A 12,641-nucleotide genomic window follows, 5' to 3' on the forward strand; every position below is an offset into this window, starting at 1 on the left:
TTGCCACGAGAATTTTAAAATACGAGTATTATAAATATATTATTTTATGAGAAGAGTAAATTCGCGAATTATATTTGTATAACGTGACTTAATTTTGTTTCGCCTTTTAAAAGCGAACGTGATGACGAAGTGACTTCTATTATAGTAATACATGGTACTACTGGTTGCGCCGCGATCGTTAATAAAACGTTACGAGAGTGACAAGTGACGTAATATGTGTGCGCGAGATATGCGGGATATACAATGGATTGTGACGTGGATTGCTCACCTGGTCCGACGAGAGAGAACTGTCCGCCGAGGCGTTCCTCTCCATGTTCGCCGCGGTTCGTTCGGTCTTGCAACTGTTGTGATACTCCGACTTTGCTTCCTCAACCTTCTGTAGGAGTTTCGCCCATGGCTTCTGTGCCTTCTTGAACGCATCTTCCATTTCCTTGCGCTCCTTCAGGGTCATCATCGACTGCAATCATAGAACCAAGCCCGTCCAATATCAGTTAATATTACTATTGCGTGCAAGTACTATTACAAAAATTGATATAGAAGGAATCATCGAGAACAATAGACATTAAATCTTCCATCCATAAAATTGATTATAATGGACAAAGATATTGTAACAAGAATAAATTTCTCATCTAGAAATAAATTTTAATTTGTATATTTCACAAATGTATAAAAAGCAAAATGTCAAAAATTTTGAGTTGAAGTTGAATTTTTACATCAATTATTTTATTTAAAAAAAATATATCGTTCAAAAAAAAAAGTAAAAGTACTAATCTAGCGATCTTATCCCCTAAGTTTTTAGGAGAAAGATGAAAACCTTGTACGTGACTCCAAATTTCTGTGTATTTAAGGGGGAATCAGTGACGCAACTACTCGTACCTTGTGATACGTGTCTTTCTGCCACGTCTTGACTTGCTGGACGATGTCGTTACAGAGGTTCTCTTTGACCCTGAGGTGAAGATCACAAAGTCTGTCGGATTCTACCAGAACACCTTTCCATGCTGCCTCGGTTGTACCATATTCGGGTCCTTTCTCGATCTTGTCGTTCCAATTCTTAGACCAGTTCTTGAGCGCCTTGGCATAGCTTTTTTCAATCTCTGCCCTTTCCTGGACCAACGCTATCAAACTGTCGCAGAGTTTATGACCATCCTCGATCCTCCTCGTCGTCCGCTTGTAGTTGCCCGGCTCCCAGAAGGAATCTGACGTCGCTATCAGCATGTTGTCGTCGCTGTGATGTGACATCTTAGCCTAAGTCGAGAAATTTTCTTTATCTGAAAATGAAAGGATAATAGACGGTCAGAGAGACAGCGATAAAAAGAAAAAATGTTATCTCTTCACAATGCGCAGAATTTTGTGCCCGTATTGACTTTTAGATTCTTCTATACTAACAGTTTTCAATTTCGTAAAATTAAAAAGTTCTTTTTAGTAAATTACAGTCATTATTATTCTGTGCAAATAAGCAAATAGGCAAATAAAATATACTACATAGAGCTTATTTGATAAAAAAATAAAGCCCAAATCTTCAAAAAATTCATTTGAAGATTAATGGAATTAATTATTTAAAAACTCGGAAATTAAAAAGCTACTGATGTTACTAGTCGCGTAATATTATGTAGCGTATGATATTTGAGCATTTACTTGATTATTTATTTAAACAATATTTCTCCTAGATCAGGGAAACATAGGAATTCGTTGCAAATATATATATATGTATATACTCTCTCTCTCTCTCTCTCTCTCTTTCTGCTTTAAAGATTTAAATTTTAATCTACTTAATGTCAGTTTTTTACACGACTTCGTTTTTAAAATAATAATAATTATATGTTATCTTCTAATAACATGTTCTAATTTTATATCTTCTAACATCTTCCAATTATATACATATAATATTTGCAAAAATAATTTAAGATAACTAATTTATCTCTGTCCATGATTTCTTCCTATATGTATCTGTCGCTGCACATAGCAACTTGTTTTTCTCAATTTGTTTTATATACTAAGAAATTGCAGGTTCTCCGGTTTATCGACGAAAGAATTTACGAGCTGCAACAGACATGGTAGTCGTTTCTATGCAGGAATGTTGAATATTTGCTAGAACGGGTATGGCAGAGTTATTGGATTACGGCTCGGTTTGGATCATCGATTGGCCCAATTTGCGAAGCCATCACAAATCTGCGCGACGAGATATGTGCTGACACGTCGCAATGCGAGTATGCATAATATTTGCAAATTCCCCCCTTAAGAATAACTTTAAAACACCTCGAAAGATTTTATATGAATTTTTCTTTATATTTATATTTTATATTTTTTTTATATCAATATTTATTAATCAATAAAATGTATGTGCGTTATTTAACATATTTATTTTCCACGGTACCTATAATCTTATTTTCAATTAAAAAGGAGATAAAATTAAAATAATATAAAATAGAATTCTAAGATAATATATTTAATGTTAAATGTCAAGATATAAACTTTAAAATTGTCCTATTTCTCGAGTAACGAGCGTTGAATAAAACTCGAATCGAGAGAGAAGAATTACTCTCCTTAAGTACCTCGAGACTCTTAGAGTGCGATTTTATTGTTAGATGGCACGCAACAGAGAGAATGAAAATTGTGTCTGTGCGATGCTGCGCGTGCGGCGATTCTCGATTGGGTCAAGCAAACTAACAATTAGATGCGATAGCTCGCCGGGACTAGTCGCGCCGGTACTCGTTCATATGCAAATGCAGTGCACATCCAGCCTGCATTCTCCGATTCTGGTCATCAACGGTTACGGAATCGCCTGATGATGTTTTACGGCCAACAATATTGGCACCGCTTGTTACGTTCTAACAGTATAAATTAGGGAAACATTTCAGTTCGGTCCAAGGAAATACATCTCCTGGGGAAAAGTATAAAAATCAGATGAATATTCTCATCGTAGGTTCTTCACATTTTATGTATTTTTAATTTGGTATGTATATAATTTTAATTTGATAACCAAATTTATAATTTATTTCCCTTTTTTTAAATTTTGTGTAATATTTTTATTTTCAATATTTCAATTCTTACATGAATTATAAAAAGATATTGGACTGTAAAAAATTATTAATATAAGATACAAGAAATATATGTGTAAATCTGCACTTATTGTAAATAAACTTAGATGTAGCCATCAAGATTCTTATTCTTAAACACGCATTCCTGTTGAAAATGTTCTTGTTATACAAATGTGTTAAACTGTCTTCTTTGGAAAACGCAAGAACAATGCCACATGCTATGGGATCACATGTAAATGAATGAAAAAGGAAACAGATAGCGACGTTTAATAATGAGACAATAGTCGTTTGTGGATACGGAAGTATTCGTGAGTTGTACGTCAAGAAACGTCCTTGCTGAGCCAAAGTTCTCCGGTGAAAGTCGATGAGAATGAAATCTAGGGACGTATGAGATCCGTTGTTCCGTGCATTAGGTACTTTTTTACAGAGAAAAGAGAAAAAGGTTGAAACCCGTTGTCTTTTCTTCGTTTCTGAGCTCATCCTCTCGTGCTTTACTTAATGAAAACATAAAAATAAAGTAGAGTGTCATCATTCAATAGAGTAAGAATTAACTTTTGATCTAAATTGGACGATCGTATAATAAATATTAATCTTAACGAAAATTAATTGTATAATTATAAGAGGACTAATAAAATTCGATAAACAAACTTTATTGTTATTCTTCTTAACTAATAATTAAATTCCTGTTTGTCACAAATATTAAATCAACTTCACTATAATTTATATCCATTAATATCATTCAAAATCGCGAATTTATGTATTTGTTTAATTAATTTCTGCGGCCAATTCGATATTGCTTGTTATTTGGTTAAAGATTAACATTAATTTTATTGGACTAGATAATATAAATCGTCATTTCTCTTGAATTATTCTAGAGTGCTTTGATTTAATGAATATTTACGGAGAATTATGGGCACTGCGCAAGAAACAGTGGACGAGAGGTTTAATGGTTCTCCAGACTAATTTGCATAGATTTTAATGCGAATGCTTATGAGAATGATATATTTCTCAATTGTCTCGTAATACATATATACACACACACAATCATTTACATAGACTCGCATTTATGTTTTTCAAATATACAGACATAGTATCCTTTAAATAGACTACGTATCTTTCTAATAGTATTTTCAAGTATTTACTAGAGTAACTAAAGAAATTGTGCATGTTCTTTTAAATTTCTATCAAAAATCAAACATTTCTCATATAAAACCAGATGTGTTAATAATCCTATATATAAATAAAATAAGATTATATATAAAATTACGCAATGTATGCAGCATTTCATATATTAATTATTATAACAGAATTCATACAAATAATGTATAAGCTACAAGAACTTTTGGAGTCTTGTAGAAAGAAAAAGAGGGAGAGAAAGAGGAAGATCACACGAAGATGACGAAGGAGAGTAAAGAGGCGTGGGCCGAGGAATGCCGCCAAGCCAGCCCATGGGAATGATCGACCAGCTCGAAAGATCGAGCGGAAGGTCGCATCAAGGCCCCCGGAGCGGACTTTAATTTTCGGCATCATCTCGAACAGGTGAAACTGAAAGAGAGCCGTTGCTTTACAGCTGTCTCGCGTACGAAATGGCGCTGAAACCAGCATTTTCCACAGCGAGCCCTTTCTTTCGCTCCGATTAGGAACGGTTGCTCCGGATCGTGGAATGTTGCTCGGCGAGCTGGATCGCGAGCGATCTGGAAGGCGCCATGAGCGTGAACGATTAGTCGCTAACGCTTTTTTTTCCATGTAAAACCGCAGGATTTGCCGGCGCATTGTGAGAGATCGACGAGGGGATCGCGTGTGCTGGCCGTGAAACAAGACTGATGAGCTCCTTGAGATATAATGATCTTCTAATATCGACTAGAAGACATACAGATACACGTTAGAGACGCGTTGTATTTAAAGAGATTAAATAGATACACGATTGAAGATATCGGAGTGCAACGGATATGTTATTGCAATGTAATTTCTCGTGCGCACATGTGGGTGATCTCTACTTATTTGCTTTAATATATCAAAATTGATATTTTACTTTATGTAAAAAAATATTATACAAAAATTAGATATTAAATATTTTGCATTTAATCCAATTAAATTATGCGCTTGTTAACAAATCAATATCAATTCTAAATCTTTATAATTAATTATAATGTGAATATAATGTAGAAATATTTATATACATAACTTTTGTTAAATAGAATAAACTTCAATCTTTAAAAAAAATATGCTGAATTGTGTGAATATGCGATATTGCGATAATGTATGTGCAGTTGACATTTCAAAAGTATGCTAATGTTGGAAAATGCTGCGTGTGCAGATGCCATAAAATGTGCTGTTTACATTTTTATAAATAACAAGATCATGCCATGGTAGCCACTTATATTTTATTTAGTTCATCTCACTCTTTAATTCTAAATTTAATAATCGTAATCGTGCATTATCGTTAAAATCATGTGCATTGGATCATTAAGAGATCAGGAAAATTTTTTTCACAAAAATTTTTCCTCAAAACGAATATTTTTTCCCTTAGAAATAAATAGAATTTTCAACAATTCCATAGAAAATTATATTGTTACGTATTTTTAGCGATGTACAGTTTGTTTTGCATGCTTATACTTGTATTAATCTTTTCGTGAATTGAATAGTAAAAATGTCGAGTTAACAAGAACTGTTTGATAAATGGTGGAACGACCTGCTTTTGCGCTGACGCGCGTAGAAGAGAGCGATATGCTGAATCATTACGCCTTCGTTTTGTTACGTCACTATTATCGGTCGCAAGGGTGTCTGGTGCATCTTACACGTGCTACATAATATCTTCCCGAATATCTCCTTGAACGTGCACGCTTGTTAAAAGTTGCATAGGTTTCATATATGCATCATTACGGGGATGCAAAACTGCACGTGCATTATACGTGGTTGAAATATTAATAAAACATAACTTTTCTTCCTTCATTACATATCTTTTTATTAATTTTCTCAATTCTATCCTTTAATTCCTTTTTCTAAATTAATTCCATTCCTCATTGGTTATTTTTTTGAAATAATATTTTTTATTTAAAATAATAAAATATTAAGAAAGTACAATAAAAATATAATATATAAAAATATATAATATAATAATATAATAAAAATATATAAATATGTAGGAAAACACAAATGTAATTAATTAATTAGTTCTCATATAATAAATTATATAATATACTTTATATAAAATATTAAAACATAAAAATACAGTTTTTCTTAAAGAATATTCTACAGTTAACAGTTGCTTAAAGATTATAGTACAGTAAACGATATCTAAAATTTTGAAAAAAAAAAAAAAATGAAAATCTCTTATATAGTTCAATGAAAAGTTTAATGTTTAATGATCAATGAAAAATTATTAAATCTATATTAATGTTTATATTTCAAATTATTTTCGCAATATGTCAAAATTTGTTAAATTCATTATTCGATGATCAGATGAGCAATCATTTCTATGGAAATCGCGAATAATTTCAAACATTCGGTAAACGAACTTTGCGCTGTGATTGCGTTTTTGTGAAATATTTCGGTTGCAGATGACATCATCTGCTCTGGATAAAGTATCAGCGTGTCTCGTGACCGAGCATGCACAAAAAAAAAAGAGAAAAAAAGTGTCTCGATAAGATAAAAGGTCATACCGTAAATAAATATAAACGTGACTAACCGTATGTAGCGATGAGAGGACGCTCTTTACAATCTCTAAATAGCACGGGCATTATATATGGCGCAATTCTTTATAGAAATTATTTATATACATCCCTTCTTTATATTTATCGATACATAAATATCAATGAAACTCTATATATGTAACATCAATGAACGATTACGTTGGGGCTTCTTCGTCGAACGTGATTTATATGAGCCAAATATTTTATTTTTGACAGTTGTTATTATAACAATACTATTTATCATAAAGATACCGATTAATTATTCTTTCCGGGCATGGTTCTCCATTAATTAAATTTTCGGCCGCTCTAGTTTAAAAGTAGAACAAGATACAGTAGAGCCTCGTTATGATAATTTTAATTAACGTTGCGTCTCGGATATATAGAGTTCATTATATTTCGGCTCACTTTGTAACTGTTATAAAATGCAACGGAGTTATTTTATAACGGTTGATGATTATCGAATGTGTGTTACAATAACATTTTTATCCTCATCCAATGCTCGATGTACAAAAGATATATTCGAGGGGTCAACCACTGGCAATCATTGTACATTTCATCAGGAATATATTGCTGCAGTACAGTAAATATAATTTTAGGAAATTCATGTTTTAGAAAAATATGAATTGAAATAATATTAGCAATATAAGACAAAAAGTAATATGCATTAGAAACACTTTTTATTTCTGCGGCAGTACTGCTAATATTGACAATAAAATAATAATAGGAATACCAAAAATACAAAAGCATTATTAACAAAAGCAATACAATAGCAATGTTAGCAATAAAATGTATTGTATAAAACGTATTGTGCCAAAAATGACAACCACTGTACATTTTCTGAGTGGTGATTGACCCCTCGGATATATCACATAAAAAACAATTAATTACATAAATTATATACATATGTTAATATTGCATTAATCATATATTTTTGAAAGCAGAGATATTTTATTATATTGAGAGGTTGCTTTGGATATCGCTTGATCATATATATTTGATCTGATTATTATCGAGTTTAACTGATACCCTACAAATTTCACGCGTCTTCGACTTGTATTTACATCACTGCTATTAATACATTTATAGCGAGATTTGCCAGGTTACAATTATTAATATCATTGCATATCAACGCGACATTCTCGCTTCGGGTATCGTTTAAAGATTACAATTCCTAAGTGATCAACGTAATTATTGATTATTATTGATCCGATGTAATAATATGATGTCGGAATAGTTTTATAAATAGCTATGTGCCACGCGGACGCACTGTAATAACAATGATATTCTTGCGTATAAGAGTCAGATCATCGATGTATCCAGGCAAATGACATGTTCTCCGATGTGGTCACGCTTGAGTCATCGCGTTGCAGTTATCGTTTCGACTGAGAGTTTCTTTAATAACGATGCCTACATTCGTTTCAAAATTACTGGTAATAGAATTTACATCGCTGTCTATACGATAGAAAAAAATGTAAAAATATTACTTCCTCGAAATTTTGTCAATTCGTCTGATAAAGTTTTACTCTTTATTATATAAAGAATTATTTTCATAAAAGCTAATTAAAATTTCATACATCTATCTGGACGATAATAAAAAATAACGTTTTCTGTTACGTTAGTTGAAAGATGACAATGCACAAGTCCAGAGGTAACTTTGTTGTAAAAAATAAAATCGTTGATTTGCATTTATCTAAGAGAATTAAAATGTAAATGTTCGCTCAACGATCAGAAGCTGAGAGGCCAATAGAAACCTCGGAATGGGAATTTGTGCCATGGCGTGTTTCGAGGACAATGCCGAGGAGATGGCAGTTAAGGAAATATAAATGGCCTTATATATAAGCAACGTTAGACAAGGAAAACGTCGTTTACGGCGGATTGCAACGAAAGAATACATATATATAGACAGAGTTATACGCGCGAAGTGTCTTCGGGAATGAGGCTTTGTATCATCTTTGATACATGAATTTAATTTATTCTAATCTATTGCTACAACTGCTGCATTTGCCTTATTTATATAAAAAAATCTCGTTATTATCTTCCTAAATAATTCTGTATAATTTTTCGACGAATTTTTATTAATGATGTTTGTTACTTTTATTTATCCAACCAATATTCGACATCAAAAATAATTCCTATTCTAGATTTAAACTGGATTGGAATTATAAAGAAAAAAGATTGCGATTGTGTGTATGTGCGAGAGAAATCATTCTCATCGACATATTTTGATACAAAAATTATTTTCATATTAATATATCTTTCTAAAATATCTTTCACGTCTCGCATCGTGTCTGTGAAGCTGACAATCTACGAATTTTAAAAAAATACTAAGAGTTCTGATAGCACTTTTCATAGTTCTATAGTTCCTGATAAAAATTAAAAAAAGTTCCGCATTCCTTATATTAAAAAATCGAAATTTAAAAAATGTCGTGCTAACTTCGCGAATCTAGCACGACACTCTTCCCTCTAAAGTACCAAAACGCGTTGAATATTATGATTTTTAGCAAGAGTTCCCGATAGTTCTGTTCAAGTTCAGCCTATATATGCAATTTCAGATCGATATTTCAAAAATTAATAATTTTTAAACAATTTTTAAAATTCTCGCCCGGCACGACATTCTCCCTCTAAAGTACTAAACCGCGTTGAAAATTATTATTTCTAATAACAGTTCTCGATAGTTCTGCTACAGTTCAGCCTATATATCCAAATTCAGACCGATATTTCAATAATTAATAATTTTTTATGAATTTTTAATGTCCTCGATCAGCACGACACTTAGTAAAAATGTGTCGTGCTGATGACTTTCCGTAGTTTTAACGGCAGTTCTCGACAGTTCTATAACAATTCTGTTCTTTAAAAATATTTTTACGCAGAGTTCCGACCGTTTAATATTTTTTAAACAATTTTTTATTATTACCCAGCACGACATTCTCCCTCTAAAGTACTAAAATGCGTAGAAAATTATTATTTTTAGCAAGAGTTCCCGATAGTTCTGCTATAGTTCAGCCTATATATCGAAATTCAGACCGATATTTCAATAATTAATAACTTTTTATGAATTCTTAATGTCCTCGATCAGCACGACACTTAGTAAAAATGTGTCGTGCTGATGACTTTCCGTAGTTTTAACGGCAGTTCTCGACAGTTCTATAACAATTCTGTTCTTTAAAAATATATTTACGCAGAGTTCCGACCGTTTAATATTTTTTAAACAATTTTTTATTATTACTCAGCACGACATTCTCCCTCTAAAGTACTAAAATGCGTTGAAAATTATTATTTTTAGCAAGAGTTCCCGATAGTTCTGCTATAGTTCAGCCTATATATGCAATTTCGGATCGATATTTCAATAATTAATAAATTTTTATGAATTTTAATGTCCTCGATCAGCACGACACTTAGTAAAAATGTGTCGTGCTGATGACTTTCCGTAGATTTAACGGCAGTTCTCGACAGTTCTATAACAATTCTATTCTTTAAAAATATATTTACGCAGAGTTCCGACCGTTTAATATTTTTTAAACAATTTTTTATTATTACCCAGCACGACATTCTCCCTCTAAAGTACTAAAATGCGTTGAAAATTATTATTTTTAGCAAGAGTTCCCGATAGTTCTGCTATAGTTCAGCCTATATATGCAATTTCGAATCGATATTTCAATAATTAATAATTTTTTATGAATTTTTAATGTTCTCGATCAGCACGACACTTAGTAAAAATGTGTCGTGCTGATGACTTTCCGTTGTTTTAACGGCAGTTCTCGACAGTTCTATAACAATTCTGTTCTTTAAAAATATTTTTACGCAGAGTTCCGACCGTTTAATATTTTTTAAACAATTTTTTATTATTACCCAGCACGACATTCTCCCTCTAAAGTACTAAAATGCGTTGAAAATTATTATTTTTAGCAAGAGTTCCCGATAGTTCTGCTATAGTTCAGCCTATATATCCAAATTCAGACCGATATTTCAATAATTAATAACTTTTTATGAATTCTTAATGTCCTCGATCAGCACGACACTTAGTAAAAATGTGTCGTGCTGATGACTTTCCGTAGTTTTAACGGCAGTTCTCGACAGTTCTATAACAATTCTGTTCTTTAAAAATATATTTACGCAGAGTTCCGACCGTTTAATATTTTTTAAACAATTTTTTATTATTACCCAGCACGACATTCTCCCTCTAAAGTACTAAAATGCGTTGAAAATTATTATTTTTAGCAAGAGTTCCCGATAGTTCTGCTATAGTTCAGCCTATATATGCAATTTCGAATCGATATTTCAATAATTAATAATTTTTTATGAATTTTTAATGTTCTCGATCAGCACGACACTTAGTAAAAATGTGTCGTGCTGATGACTTTCCGTTGTTTTAACGGCAGTTCTCGACAGTTCTATAACAATTCTGTTCTTTAAAAATATTTTTACGCAGAGTTCCGACCGTTTAATATTTTTTAAACAATTTTTTATTATTACCCAGCACGACATTCTCCCTCTAAAGTACTAAAATGCGTTGAAAATTATTATTTTTAGCAAGAGTTCCCGATAGTTCTGCTATAGTTCAGCCTATATATCCAAATTCAGACCGATATTTCAATAATTAATAACTTTTTATGAATTCTTAATGTCCTCGATCAGCACGACACTTAGTAAAAATGTGTCGTGCTGATGACTTTCCGTAGTTTTAACGGCAGTTCTCGACAGTTCTATAACAATTCTGTTCTTTAAAAATATATTTACGCAGAGTTCCGACCGTTTAATATTTTTTAAACAATTTTTTATTATTACTCAGCACGACATTCTCCCTCTAAAGTACTAAAATGCGTTGAAAATTATTATTTTTAGCAAGAGTTCCCGATAGTTCTGCTATAGTTCAGCCTATATATGCAATTTCGGATCGATATTTCAATAATTAATAAATTTTTATGAATTTTAATGTCCTCGATCAGCACGACACTTAGTAAAAATGTGTCGTGCTGATGACTTTCCGTAGATTTAACGGCAGTTCTCGACAGTTCTATAACAATTCTATTCTTTAAAAATATATTTACGCAGAGTTCCGACCGTTTAATATTTTTTAAACAATTTTTTATTATTACCCAGCACGACATTCTCCCTCTAAAGTACTAAAATGCGTTGAAAATTATTATTTTTAGCAAGAGTTCCCGATAGTTCTGCTATAGTTCAGCCTATATAAGCAATTTCGAATCGATATTTCAATAATTAATAATTTTTTATGAATTTTTAATGTTCTCGATCAGCACGACACTTAGTAAAAATGTGTCGTGCTGATGACTTTCCGTTGTTTTAACGGCAGTTCTCGACAGTTCTATAACAATTCTGTTCTTTAAAAATATTTTTACGCAGAGTTCCGACCGTTTAATATTTTTTAAACAATTTTTTATTATTACCCAGCACGACATTCTCCCTCTAAAGTACTAAAATGCGTTGAAAATTATTATTTTTAGCAAGAGTTCCCGATAGTTCTGCTATAGTTCAGCCTATATATCCAAATTCAGACCGATATTTCAATAATTAATAACTTTTTATGAATTCTTAATGTCCTCGATCAGCACGACACTTAGTAAAAATGTGTCGTGCTGATGACTTTCCGTAGTTTTAACGGCAGTTCTCGACAGTTCTATAACAATTCTGTTCTTTAAAAATATATTTACGCAGAGTTCCGACCGTTTAATATTTTTTAAACAATTTTTTATTATTACCCAGCACGACATTCTCCCTCTAAAGTACTAAAATGCGTTGAAAATTATTATTTTTAGCAAGAGTTCCCGATAGTTCTGCTATAGTTCAGCCTATATATCCAAATTCAGACCGATATTTCAATAATTAATAACTTTTTATGAATTCTTAATGTCCTCGATCAGCACGACACTTAGTAAAAATGTGTCGTGCT

The 12,641-nt window shown here is 32.0% G+C and overlaps 2 pseudogenes across 2 annotated transcripts in view; one reads left to right on the plus strand and one right to left on the minus strand.

Annotated features, from left to right (window-relative positions):
* The window catches only part of LOC145970596 (protein kinase C and casein kinase substrate in neurons protein 1-like), a 200,698-nt pseudogene that overhangs the window by 84,860 nt on the left and 103,197 nt on the right, over positions 1-12,641 (plus strand). The window lies entirely within an intron of this gene.
* Positions 1-12,641, minus strand: part of LOC145970595 (protein kinase C and casein kinase substrate in neurons protein 1-like) — a 35,594-nt pseudogene that overhangs the window by 8,858 nt on the left and 14,095 nt on the right. Inside the window, exons 2-3 of the transcript XR_014438550.1 lie at positions 877-1,268; positions 269-457 (exon numbers count right to left, since the gene is read on the minus strand). The product of XR_014438550.1 is annotated as a protein kinase C and casein kinase substrate in neurons protein 1-like (transcript). The remainder of the gene's footprint in view (positions 1-268; positions 458-876; positions 1,269-12,641) is intronic.

The sequence above is a fragment of the Camponotus vicinus genome, unplaced genomic scaffold (assembly GCF_025532165.1).
Source record: "Camponotus vicinus isolate PSW18456_S1 unplaced genomic scaffold, iyCamVici1.0 SCAF_4, whole genome shotgun sequence".
Taxonomy (NCBI): domain Eukaryota; kingdom Metazoa; phylum Arthropoda; class Insecta; order Hymenoptera; family Formicidae; genus Camponotus; species Camponotus vicinus.